This window comes from Podarcis melisellensis (assembly GCF_964234715.1).
Source record: "Podarcis melisellensis genome assembly, chromosome: 9".
Classification (NCBI taxonomy): Eukaryota; Metazoa; Chordata; class Lepidosauria; order Squamata; family Lacertidae; genus Podarcis; species Podarcis melisellensis.
The window spans coordinates 69,488,127-69,502,789 of NC_138541.1; positions in this window are offsets into that span (position 1 = coordinate 69,488,127).

Below are 14,663 nucleotides of genomic sequence, written 5' to 3' on the forward strand. Positions count from 1 at the left end.
GGAAACTAAGGACCTAACTTAATTATTATTGTAAAGAGAAGAATGTAAATAATCTTATGAATTTGTGGGCTCATGGCACAAACAATTCAGTGTGGAAATTGCGATCCTCAGAATACCTAGGGATAATTTGGGGAAGATGGGATAACATCCAAATGGCTTTCTATTATTTTTATTATCAATTAAATTTATGGTACAGTAGTCATCACCTCCTGGCAACAGAAGGGGAAGAAATGGAGGCAGTGAGAGATTTTACTTTCTTGGGCTCCATGATCACTGCAAATGGTGACAGCAGTCACAAAATTAAAAGACGCCTGCTTCTTGGGAGAAAAGCGATGACAAACCTAGACAGCATCTTTAAAAGCAGAGACATCACCTTGCCAACAAAGGTCTGTATAGTTAAAGCTATGGTTTTCCCAGTTGTGATGAGCTGGACCATAAAGAAGACTGGTCGCTGAAGAACTGATATTTTTGAATTATGGTGCTGGAGGAGACTCTTGAGAGTCCCATGGACAGCAAGAAGATCAAACCTATCCGTTCTTAAGGAAATCAACCCTGAGTGCTCACTGGAAGGACAGATCCTGAAGCTGAGGCTCCAATACTTTGGCCACCTCATGAGAAGAGAAGACTCCTTGGAAAAGACCCTGATGCTGGGAAAGATGGAGGGCACAAGGAGAAGGGGACGACAGAGGATGAGATGGTTGGACAGTGTTCTCGAAACTACTAACATGAGTTTGACCAAACTGTGGAAGATCGGAGTGCCTGGCATGCTCTGGTCCATGGAGTCATGAAGAGTCAGAAACGACTAAATGACTAAACAAAGTCATCTGATGGATCTTTGCACAATTTCTGGTCCCAAAATATTGCCACTCTGCTACAATAAGGATGTCTGACCCAAGTCCAGGAAATTCCAGTGTCACAAGTGTACTATTCAGGTTGCTTCCATTTGCAAAAAAAAGGTAACACATATGAAAGATGTAAGCAAGTAGAAGCATGTGCACCAAAGCCAAAAACTTTTATGTGGTCCATTGCACTCAGGTTCATTTTTCTTTCTTAATTAGCTATTTGTATTAAATAACATATCTGTAGCACAGGGAGTGACCTCAGAATTGGAACCTACTCTACCTTTAATCTCTGGTGGGTGGTGGGGGATAAGATAAACTTAGCTGATTAATCACTGTCCTCTCTGTTAAACAGGTTTTTGTAATGCTTCATTACTCGCTTGACGAATGACGGCATACCCACCTTTCAGCTATTTGAAGAAAGCAGAGAAAAAGTTGGGCTGTCTTGAACTGGGAGAGGGAGGGAGTTGCGAGTTTGCAGAAGCTGAATCATATTGGGGTGTAGGGCTGTCTCTTGCAGTCTAGTGTAGGGGGTGGCAGATTTGTTGGCTTTTGCAGGAGTATTTATTGACTTTAGCATGTCTTGCTAATGCATCTGTAAATAAAACAAATATTGCAGAAACACCCTAAGTCAGTACTCTGCACTGAAAGATAAATAAGCCCCATAAAGTTACCTATAGACTTCTTGCCATAGGTAAATGATGTCAGTTGGTCATATTCTATAACAGCAGACTTCTGCCTGTACAATAGAACTTTCATTCCATCTTTTCTTCAGTTCCCTCTACACACACACACATACACTCAAAATATCCAGAGAATTGGAGGACCCTCTGGAGAAGATTTTGAGGATGCACAGGAAGAGAAAGCGGAAGTCCGAGTGCACAAACAGAACTCTTTGTGTGCAACACTGTCATTGCTTTCACAAAAAAACTACAGATTCAAGTATCGATCAATAGCAGAACATTCATGCATGCAAGGACAATGTCTTGTAATACCTTAAAGCCTTAACAATTTTTTTTAAAATATTTATTCAAATTTTTATGACAATATAAAAAACAAACACAACGACATACATCCTTACAATAATCATATTTTCTTGACTTCATTGGACTTCCTCACGTCTCTCGTTCCTGCGTTTCAAGTTTATCAAAATTTATCCAGCAATTTATTACCTTGTTTCAATTTTATTTTATATCTTTCAAATATTATGTCCCAACTGTTAAATAATTTTACCCCATTCTTAGAAATTTAATTTTTTACATATTATTTAACCAACGATTAGCTTCTCATATGTTTTCACTAATTTTCATATTCCCTTCAACCAATTTTAATGGTGCCAAATTATTTCTAATCATCTGATTATGCTGACTCTATTTTATGAAAGTTTATGCAGTAATAAATTTGTTAAGGTAGAAAGAAGCCTTAACAAATTTATTACTGCATAAACTTTCATAAAATAGAGTCAGCATAATCAGATGCAAGAAGTGTAATGTTCTCCAGAACATTTCATCATCATAGAGCAAGGAAGTTGTTTGAAAATAGGCAAGAGCCACCTCTGAAACAGGATTTGCCAGTGATTTGCTCACATGACACAACATGTGTGACAACTGCCTTTCAACTTTAGTATTGCAAAATACAATTTTTTTTTAGTTCGCTTCCCTTTTCTGCCATTAGCTTTTCTTTTCTACAGTAATGGAAAGGAAGAAAATCGCAAGAGGTTTCCATAATGCCTTGTACATCAAAGTTCCCTTGCTTAATTTAGAAATTATTATTTCAGCTGCTGATAAGGAAAATAGTCTAGATAACCCTTTGAAGTTTTATCGTACAGAATTTGTGCTGCATGCAAGATCTCCCCATCCGACACATGTGCTGTGCAGTCAGCTTCCACAGTGTTTACTATCTTCTCAGAGAGGGGCAGGAGGGAGGACCTTTGCTCAGTCATGCTGTCTCATCAGGTTGCTTCCTCCCTGTCAATATTCCACCCTAACTTGAAGAACTTTTTATCCCAGAAGGACTATGTCCTAACCTGGCCAATTCCTGAGTTTGCTGTTCCATTTCCTGTATTTTTATACTGCAATTGTTTTGTCGCAGTAGTATCCTTTTTAGGGTTTTTGTCTGAGGGTTGGTATCCAGTTGATGCCCCTCTGAAGAGATAAAAAGTGATGACTTCCACCTAGGAACACCTCTCTGCTATTCCGAAGAGCCCCCTAGCCCTCTGGAGCAGTTTGGAGTGGTGCGGGGAGAAGCTGTCAAAAATTCCCTCCATCTTGCTATAGAAGCCTTCACTGGATGAGCATAGGAAAACCAACTGGAATGTTTTAAACTTTAAAGCTTCATTGCATTACATTTTAATATGGAAAGGCAGGATATGTGCACACAAACACACACAGCCATGCTGGGGCTCCGTTTCTTCTCCAATTAGTAAATTTTGTGTTAAAAAAAAAGGAGCACTGTAATTCTTGTTCTGTGAACTGATTAGATCTTTTATTGAGACATCCTTAGTGTCTCCAGCCAACTTCCACTAATAGGACAAATCCTTCTAGCAAATAAAACAGAGCAGATAGCAGTGCAGGCGTCCAGTTCTGCATGGTGGTGGTGACTGTAAGTGTAACTATCTTTGGTGACTGTGAGTGTAACTATCTTTGGTAGAAGGTGGAAGAGATGAAACATTCACAGGAGGGAGAAACCAATGTTAACAGGGTTTAAAAGTCCACTTCCTAATCCTTAACCCTTCAACACACAGAGTGTTTAAAGTTTGTGACCCCAGGCACTCCTGTCTTCCACTGCCGCAGTTTGGTCAAACTCATGTTAGTAGCTTCGAGAACACTGTCCAACCATCTCATTCTCTGTCGTCCCCTTCTCCTTGTGCCCTCCATCTTTCCCAACATCAGGGTCTTGTCCAGGGAGTCTTCTCTTCTCATGAGGTGGCCTAAGTATTGGAGCCGCAGCTTCAGGATTTGTCCTTCCAGTAAGCACTCAGAGCTGATTTCCTTCAGAATGGATAGGTTTGATCTTCTTGCAGTTCATGGGACTCTCCTGAAGCTGAGGCTCCAATACTTTGGCCACCTCATGAGAAGAGAAGACTCCCTGGAAAAGACCCTGATGTTGGGAAAGATTGAGGCACAAGGAGAAGCGGACGACAGAGGATGAGATGGCTGGATAGTGTTCTCGAAGCTACCAGCATGAGTTTGACCAAACTGTGGGAGACAGTGGAAGACAGGAGTGCCTGGTGTGCTATGGTCCATGGGGTCACGGAGAGTTGGACACGACTAAACGACTAAACAACAACAAATAACCACAGAAGAAACCATCTGTTCTATATTCACAATTAGGTGCTTTAAAAAAAAATACTATAAAGTAGAGGTGTGGAATCTGTAGTGCTCTGGATGTGGTCAGATTGCAAAGTCCTTCATCCCTAACTATTGGCTATCCTGGTTGCTGGGTGATGGAAGTTGAGTCCAACCCAATCTGTAGGGCCACCCATTCCCCATCCCTGCTGCCATGACTAGCCATATAAGGCAGGGAGAGCCATTCTTCTCCCACCAGGGGATCCAATTTGGCCCATGAGGCCGTCTCCTCGTAATCGTGCTTATGAGTCAATCAGCTGATGACACACCAATGGGTAGGTGATGCCAGCAGATGGGCAGGGTTCAATTCTGCACTGGCCGTGCCCACAGGGAACTGGTTTATGCCACCAAAGCATCAGGATTTAACTCTCAACTCATTAGGTGATGAGCGGGGTGTGAGTGCTGAATCTTTCTCTGACCTCTGGACTCTTTTTTTTTTTCAGCTGATGAGCAGAGACTTCACACCTGCTTAGTGCTGCTTTGCCATTGCAGTCCCTGAGGGCAATGTGTTGATGAAGCAGACCCCCTTCCCCTCCACCACCCCCATGCGTCAACATTGGCTGGTGCGTAGAACCTGGTGTCATTATGACCAATGATTGGTCAAAGTTGGCTGGTAGTAGGAGATAACAATCTGGCCCACGAGGTCAACAGTGTTCTGCAACTCTGATCTAAAGTGAGACTAGTCAAGTTGACTATACCTGACTTGCCTCTATAAAAGGATGTTTTTGTTGTCTTCTTTGTTTAATTACAGTGGTACATAGGCTTGGGTTGCATAGGCTTCAGGTTGCATACGCTTCAGGTTACAGACTCCACTAACCCAGAAGTAGTACCTCGGGTTAAGAACTTTGCTTCAGGATGAGAACAGAAATCGTGCTCCGGTGGCGCGGCTGCAGCAGGAGGCCCCATTAGCTAAAGTGGTACCTCAGGTTAAGAACAGTTTCAGGTTAAGAACGGACCTGTGGAATGAATTAAGTACTTAATCCGAGGTACCACTGTATTATACATTGCATTTTTAATGTTTTTTGTATGCCATCTTTATTAGATTTACTATATAAATTTACTATATACTATATAAATCTAATTGATAATGAGGAAATTCATAATAATATTAATGTGAAAATGCCACTCAGAGGTAAGGCAAAGAGAATTAAGGAAACAAGCCCGTGTGCTTAGAGCTAGGTTTTACAAACCTGGAGTGATGCTGTATATTCTTTCCTGGTATACTCATACTTTCTCAGCAAGTGCATTTGTAAGCAAATACTTTTTCAAACACACAATGGCATATGTCTGCAGTGCTCCCTCCTTCAAAAGAGACTGCCACTGCAAATGATTGCCATCATTTTCTTCCTATTTCCTGGGAAAGGGAAATCCAGCCCCTAGAAAAGATGTGTAATGAGTATAAAGCTGTTATCTTTCCAGTGAATGACCTCTCCTGTAGGCTTTTAATCTTATTTTTGCTGCCAGAGAATGAGTTTGAATGTCACCAGAGTTGCACAAAACCACGTAGGCTACACAGCTCACATAGCTGTGTAGAAATACAAGCAAGAAAGCATAATTGAATAAAACATATCCTTGGCTAGAGGAGAGGTTAATTGTTTCAGCTGCATCTTTACTCCTTGGAGGGTTGAAAGGCTTGTCCATACGCAGCTTGATAAACTACTCACTATGACAGCATAACCACTGGTAAATTCCATTGAAGAAGAGATGAGAAACACGTGCTGTAGAAGGCAACATTTTCTATTCTGAAAACAGGTTTGGATTATCGACATGCCATAGGGAACACTCTGAAGGAGCGTCTCCACCCCTATCGTTCAGCCTGGACACAGAGATCCAGCTCCAAGGGCCTGCTGGCAGTTCTCACTGCAAGACCTAAAGTTACAGAGAACCAGGCATAGGGCCTTCTCGGTAGTGGCGCCTGCCCTGTGGAACACCCTCCCATCAGATGTCAAGGAAATGAACAATTATACAACTTTTAGAAGACATCAGAAGGCAGCCATGTATACGGAAGCTTGATGTTTTACTGTAGTTTTATAATTTGTTGGAAGGCATCCATAGATGGGTGGCATATAAAATAATAATAATTTGTTGGAAGGCATCCATAGATGGGTGGCATATAAAATAATAATAATAATATCAGTAAAGCTAAAGGGGCCCCTGACCAGTCATGGCCAACTCTGGGGTTGCGGCACTCATCTCGCTTTATTGGCCGAGGGAGCCGGCGTACAGCTTCTGGGTCATGTGGCCAGCATGACTAAGCCACTTCTGGCGAACCAGAGCAGCGCACAGAAACGCCGTTTACCTTCCCGCCGGGGTGGTACCTATTTATCTACTTGCACTTTGACATGCTTTTGGACTGCTAGGTTGGCAGGAGCAGGGACCAAGCAACGGGAGCTCACCCTGTTGCGGGGATTCGAACCGCCACCCTTCTGATCAGCAATTCCTAGGCTCTGTGGTTTAACCCACAGCGCCACCTGCGTCCCTAATAATATCAATACCCAATGGAATAAGAGTACAGTCCCAAAGTTCCTAACATTTCCTTTAAAAATGGACCCAGTTTCTTTAGAATTAAATATTATTTAAAATGTATACATGTTCCCTGCAATAAGAGATTCTGGCTAGCCCTTGGTAAATGACATTATTGTGGAAGTGCATGTTTTTCAAATATCAAGCCTTTCAAATGTCCAAAATGTTTGCATTCCTGTCAAGAAGACACATATATATCAAATACAAGTAATATGAAGGAAAAGTTCAGGCCCTGGATGTCTTTTGCTGCAGCCTATATGAGGCCCAACTCTTTCAAAAGTCTCAAGAATTTCAAAGGTAGGGTTTTTTCCCCCCAGACTCCCCAATATATGATCTGTGTGAGATCAGCTCAAGTTCATGGTTCCAACTGCAGACAAGATCCTTGAATCCCTAGTTTGCACAGTACTTGCAGGGCAGTTGTGCCACCACCTCAATAATAATAATAATAATAATAATAATAATAATAATAATAATAATATTATACCTCGCCCATCTGGTTGGGTTTTCCTAACCAGCATGGGTGGCTTACAACATATCTAAAAACATAATAAAAACATCAATCATTAAAAACCTCCCAACACAGGGATGCCTTCAGAGGTCTTCTAAAAGTTGTGTAATTCTTTATCTCCTTGACATCTGAAGGGAGGGTGTTCTACAGGGAGGGCACCACTACCGAGAAGGCCCTTGTTCCTGGGTAGAGGAGATTCAATTTATTATTTATTACAGCTGCTGGTTGCCTCAAATCAAGGTTCCTTGGGTGATGTACAATTGCACAACCTGTACAATTTAAAATATTCAAAGATTCACGTCTACACAGACTGCTGAAGAGGTTTCCTAATCTACTCTATTTCAGCTTGGCAGTGGTGAAAGGTAAGCTCACCTTCAGCTATTTCCTCAGTTTTCCAGCACATATCTTTAAAGAAGAAGACCGAGTAATTGAGCCTATTTCATTAACTAATAGCACAAAATCTTTCATTAAACATATATTTCAAATATTAAAAATGTAGGCTGTAGATAAGAAAACTGCCTTTTTGTGGTATTAAGTATTCAACTGTTAAGGAAGTCAGGGCAGCACAGGAATGTCAATGTGTTCTTGCAGGAGATGATAAGGCTCACAATGTACTTAGCAACACCTCATTCTAGTGTTTCATTTCACTGTGGTTTGTGGTTTGATATGCATGTACAACTGGAGAATTGCAACTTTCATACCTTGGGTATAAATGTGTTCTTTCTTTCTTATCTTCAGTACAAGGTCATGATATCTTAAAGCAGGGATGGTGAACCTGTGGCTCTCCAGATGTTGTCCCACTCCCATAATTCCTGGCCAATGGCCATGTAGACTGGGATTTGCTGGGAGTTGGAGCCCAACACGTCTGCTGAGCCACAACGTTCCCCACCACTGCCTTAAAGATATATAAAGGCAATTGAAAGTATTAGGTCATTCTTTCATTTGATGCTGGTACTGTATGTGGATGCTTTTGAATTATGGTGCTGGAGGAGACTCTTGAGAGTCCCATGGACTGCAAGAAGATCAAACCTATCCATTCTGAAGGAAATCAGCTATGAGTGCTCACTGGAAGGACAGATTGTGAAGCTGAGGCTCCAATACCTTGGCCACCTCATGAGAAGAGAAGACTCCCTGGAAAAGACCCTGATGTTGGGAAAGATGGAGGGCACAAGTAAAAGGGGATGACAGAGGACAAGATGGTTGGATAGTGTTCTCGAAGCTACCAGCATGAGTTTGACCAAACTGTGAGAGTCAGTGGAAGACAGAAGTGCCTGGCGTGCTCTGCTCCATGGGGTCACAAAGAGTCGGACACAACTAAACAACAACAGCAACAACAACAACACTGTATGTGGATAAAAATAGAAGCCTGTGCTCTTAGCAGTGTGTCATTTGGGGCAATTTCATGGTGATTACAGCTTCTTCCATAGGACTGGGTCCAGCTGAAGCACTGCACCCTGTTCTTCTTCTTTGGCAATCACTTGTAGCCGAGTAAGATTGTCTTTCATAAACACGGTTTTAACAATGAGTGCGTAAGTGACTGTGGAGGCCAATTCTGGATCCACACGTCCTTCCACAGTGGGGACATTGGTTCCCGACAGGAGTTGATCACGGTGTGGATTTGCCAAGCGTGCCTTCCTCTTAGCATGTTTCTCCCTTGCGTCCTGAGTTTGAGTGTTTTCAAAGCCCATGACACCTTTGGTATAAAGGTTGCTCTCCAACTGGAGCACTCGCAGGCCAGTGTGTCACGAAAGGACAATCCAGCTGTGGGTTTCATATTCTTGTCCAGTAGAACAAGTTCAATTCTCAGCTATTCCATAGCATTTCCCTGATTTCTAATGCTGAAATTGACCCAAGAGGGCAGTAGCAGTAGCAGTAGCAGCAGCAGCAGCAACAACAACAACAATTTATTTGTACCCTGTCCATCTGATTGGGTTGCCCCAGCTATTCTGGGTGGCTTCCAGCATATATAAAAACACAGTAAAACATTAAACCTTACAAAGCTTCTCTATACAGCGCTGCCTTCAGATGTGTCTTGAAGGTAATAGGTTTATTCATCTCCTTGACGTCTGATGGGAGGGCATTCCACAGGGTGGGCACCGCTACCGAGAAGGCCCTGTGCCTGGTTCCCTGTAGCTTCACTTCTCACAGTGTGGGAATCACCAGAAGGCCCTAGGTGCTGGATCTCAGTGTCTGGGCTGAACAATGGTGAATGGAGAGTGCTCCTTCAGGTTATCCTATAAATGTGGATAAGGCAATGCCTCACAAAGCAGAACACGGAGGAAAGGAAAGGACACAAAATACCTGCAACCACTGTATGGCTGTGTGTGCTTGGGTCAGACATATAAAAATATGTCTGTGCTGTTATGTGCTGGTATCTTCCATTGCCAAATCTGCATGTGGCCAATAGCTTTCCAGATTAGGCTTTTTCTGTTATGTATTGAAAACCTCTAGATTACACTCTGTCCTTCCTGCTCCTTCCCCTATCTTCCTCTTCTGTCATCAGATGGAACACAGTTAACTGTTACTATAAGATACATATCCTAACTGAGGGAAAACCAAACATCACACAAATCAAACCATGTCATAATCATGACTAGTAATGGGTTGTGGCTGACTCTGTTTCAGTGTCTGAATTCATTACTGAGAAGTACAAGGTCCTAAAGGCTTTAAGCATCCTGCTTCATGCTCAATAGTATCATCTGTGGAGGAGAGCAGGGATGGCCCAATTTTGGAAAACCTGGGTGCCTTTTGGCACATGAGAGCTATATTTCCTAAACTTTTGAAGAGGTCTAGGCATGCATGATAACACCCATGCCCTCTAAATGGGCTGAGTCTTGTATTTGGATTAAGTTCATAATGTAGATGGAGTCATGGAAGGATTTCCACTGTTAAGCTTTTCTTATTTTGATGAATAACAACCATTTCTTTTACATTTGTAAATCATCATATTAAAGTAAGGCATGTGTGCTGGTCCCATGGGTTAACCATGAGGCGAGGTCCGAGTCCAGTCCAAGGTTGAGGGTGCAGTAGGAAGGCAGTACCGTAGAAGTCTAAGCTGGGTGCAGGGCAGGGCGTCGGGTGAGATCAGGAGCTCTGGCAGGGAAGCAGGTCAGGGATCAGGCTGGAACCAACCATGTTGCTCCCGCAACTTGGGACTGGGGCTGGCTGGCTTTTATCTGCCCGGAGGCATAGGGCAGCCCCGGTCCACAGGTGACTCGCCTCTCCTGGCCTGGAGGCGAGCACTCCTCCTGCGGGAACTTAGTTCCCTCCGCCTCTCTGCCCTGAGCCTCTGCAGCTCAGAAGAGGCTGGAGGGTTACCGGACCCAGAGGCAACCTCAGCTTCCTCTGATGGGGCAAAGAGAGTGGAGCACCTGCAGGCAATGGGTCTCCGTCACTTCAGGAGCCAGAGCAGACTCAGCTGGTGCCTGCATCTGAGGATCCAGCACAGGTGAGGACCCTTCAGGCTCATGCCCCAGCCCCGGCTCAGCTGGTTCTGGAGGTGGGGAATCCTGTGCAGGCTGGGATTCCTCAGGTTCAGCCTCTGAATCCGATTCCCAGGCCATCACAGCATGGGACTAGTTTGCAAATGAATCTTAAATGTACTCACAGAAGTTTGAGTGGATATTCTACATACCCTTGGATTCAAGTTCAGCTGAAATAAATGGGATTTGCAACCAAGTAAATGCAAGACTTGTCCAGGCAACTAACTACAATCCTGTGGACAGTTAGTCATACTTAAGTGTCACTAAATCCAACAGAACTGGCTTGGCGTAATAATGTACAGGTCAGAAACCTTAAGAAGGTTTCTTTTGTCAAATGTTACATGGCACATTTTTGTAGTGTGGGCAGCTACTAACACTGGACAAAACCAGTTAATAATTATCCACATATAGAAATGACTAAGTTTCTGCATGACAGGAAGCAATAACTATAAAAGGAGTTCAAGAAAGCTGATGGCATTTGAAACGTCAAGGATCACAGAAGGTCTTGTTGGGGGCACAATACTCTTTGCCCACAATATTATTTGCTGACTCCATTTTTCTAATGAATCATGAGATCAAGATGCATCTTAGCCTTCACTTTAAGTCTGACTGCTCCGACTTTCTGAGTTCCCAGAAAACTAGTGACACTGGAGGAATTCCCACTGAACCATGGGAATATGTATGGAGCAGCTATGTTCACTGTTGGTCACCTCAGTATGCCCATGCTCCTTTTTGATCTTTTGCTTTCAGTGGGCCCTTCCAACTCTACAATTTTATGATTCTATGAGATGTTTAGAATGACAACCAATGTCCTTCTTTGGAGTGTGAGGTGCTCCCTGTTGCTAGACATGGAAATAGGACTCAGTAAAGGAGGGGAGGATCCAACATGGCGGCGAAGGTAGTTTCCGGGTAATTTCGCTTACCCTCATCAAAGTTTTAAGTGGTTTTAAGCGGTTTTTATCCTCCCTTGTTTTTATCCGTGAGTTTTAATGATCTGCTGGCTGTGCTGGCTGTCTTTTAGTATCTTTTAGTACCCCGCTACTTGTGTTATCTTTGTTTTCTTTTTATCTGGGTTGCTCCGACGCCCGGACTTGCCGCCACGGCTGCCGCCGCCTCCCTAACTGGGAGAGACAAGTGAAAGGTTCTCCTGGGCATAAATCCTCTACCCTGTCGACCAGCTCTTTCCTTTAGCTTTTAGTTTATTGCATACTACGAAGTGAATTTTGCCCGACTGCTGGAACCGAGCTGTCTCGAAAATCCTAGGAACAAGGAAGAGGGGAAGGAAGAGGCTTGAACTGACTGCCTTACTGTGAGTAATTTTATGGCACCACTCTCCTGGAAGTGGTAGTATTCTTGTGAGGAAGACTAAAGGATTTAAGGAGCTTCCCAGCACAGTGCCCACGACGGTTCTCCTGCAAAATTGATTTATGGGTCACGGAAAACGTCCAAGAGACTCTGACGAGGCATTATCCTCTCCGAGGCCTAAGCAATTAAGAAAGGGTTCACCTAGATCTGAGTGTCATGGCCTGGGACTCGGGCTCAGACTCGGAGCCTGAGGAGTCTCAGTCTGCACTAGATCCTTTGCCCCAGGTGGCAGCTAAACATCTGGGGCCTGATTCTGAAGAGCCCCAGTCTGCACAGGTTCCCCTGCAACAAGCACCAGCTGTGCCCAGTCAAGGGCCTGAGCCGGCCCTGGCTCCAGATGCAGGAATTACCTCATTGCCTTCAGCTGGACAATCACTTACAGCTGCTCCACTACCAGTTGGGTGAGGAGAGGCTGAGGTGGCTTCTGGGTCTAGTAACCGACAGACATCTCCCTAGCTGCAGAGACTGAGGTCTGAGAGAAGGAGAGACCTGAGTACTCACAGGAGGAGTGCTTGCCTTCGGGCAAGACAGGGAGGCGAGTCACCAGGGGATCAGGACCAGCCATTAACCCGTCAGAGATAAAAGACTGCTGGACCCCACCCCAGGTTGCGGGAGCAATGTTGCTGTTTGCTAGAACCTGCCTGTGATCCTGTGCCTGACCTCGCTTCGCCTGGTTTCCTGCCTTGGCCCTGTCGACTGACTCCTCGCGGAACTCTTGGATTCGGGACCGGACCTGGACCATATTACTTGGGTTACCTCTGGGCCCAGCACACTGAGATGGGGTGGGGAGTTGTGTAATGGCTGTTGTTGGGCTCCATAAAAAGAGGAACCAATGGCATTCCCACATACAGTTCTTAGGGAAAGGGGATTCTGTCTTCCATGTGGAGGATTCAGCTTTCCCAAGTCCTGTATTTACATATCTCACCTTCTCAAGTTTCCAACAGTGCCTCTCATACCCATTGTGGCAAAATAGTTAAACAGGACTAGGAAGTCTCAGACAATTTTCCAGTCATGTGGGACATTGTTTCAGAATAGTATAATCATGCAACTGTTATAAAACCTTCTTGTTAACTTAGTGACAGCACATGCTTTATACATTTTCTGGCAAGTCCATCTTAAAGAAATTCAGATAGCATTGTTGGGGAAAGACCTCCCTCTCTATGAGATCTTGGCAAATCACTGCCAAAGTAGACAGCCTTGGACTACAGTGATCAATGGTCTAATGCAGTTTTACATGATCTGTTAGAAAACTCTAGAAGCAGCTATTTCAAAAGGCCAGGTAGTAATGGGGGACAAGGTCGTGCGTTTTAATTGCTATGAATTTTCTGCAGATAGGTTTTCAAAGTATACAACATAGAGATTAAGCTCTAAATCATATCTTTAACTTCCCACATTATTTTAACACAAGGGAACTCTCACTTTTCTTTTCTTTTTTGCTAGTATAGGTAAAAATGGAAAGTTAATAAATCATTTTGCTAATTCCCTTTCCTGAATACAGAACAAAAATAATCTACTTGATAATTAATTGAGATTATTCTTGCTTGCATTCTGTTTCTCCTTACCTTAGCTGGCCATGGAGACAGCAGCTTCTCAATGTGATTGTACTTCATTCTCTTGCCACCAGCTGAGCTCCCAGGCGGCACAATGTCTAATCCAGCCTTCATAATCACTCTAGTGGATAAACAGAAACTTTTACTTTTATTAAGAGGAAAATCACAGTTGACTCCAGAGACTAAACTCCTGAGGTGTTGCTGAAGGACAATATTTTAATGTTGTTCCTCACTCAGTCTATTTGAGAAAGCTAAAGCATTTGCAGTATGCAGTTAAGAAAACACTAACCTAAATAAAAGCCAAGCAAAGAAACAAAATAGCAAAGCAAAACTCAATGAACTGCTTTTAACTTTACTCGTTTTTCAGGTATGTGGGTAGCATTGCATACATGTGTTCACCAGAGCATTTTTTAATTTTTTTTTTTAGAACAGACAAAGTTAGGTCATTCAAAATACTGTGATATGGTGCTGAATAACGAGGTTGCATCCCCACTGCCACCCAGTAATTTGCCATTACCTCCTCCCCTCCCCCAGTGTTCTGATGTACCAATATTTGTTGTAACATGGAAGGCTTACATATTCAAAGCGTTATTCCTTCTTTAAAATGAGCCACTCATCTAAATGTTAGGTAAAGTTTATTTCAGGAGGGCAATACCACCAAAATAGTTCCTTTACTATATGCTAGGAAAGAACAAAGGATATGCTGAATCCGTAATTAGATTTCTGCTATAACTCCCTAGTGTCCGCTGCCACTAATTCAAAGAGAAATGAGAATAACCAGTTACAAAGTTCAAGCAATAAGTTCTGACTGAATTTATTCTGTATGCTACATGCACTCCACCCAGGCTGCAAAAAACTGCTGCAGGTGTGTTGCAGGAATAGAAAGTGAGAGTAGAGTGATTTCTTCTGAATTCATGTAGCTATATTTGAATGTTGGTAGATGCCTGACCTCTCTCCCAATCCTTAATTTTTCTGCTCAGTATAGATAGATGCACATTCTTGTATTAACATTAGCAACATTATAGAGAAATTCCACTAAAGTGGGAAAG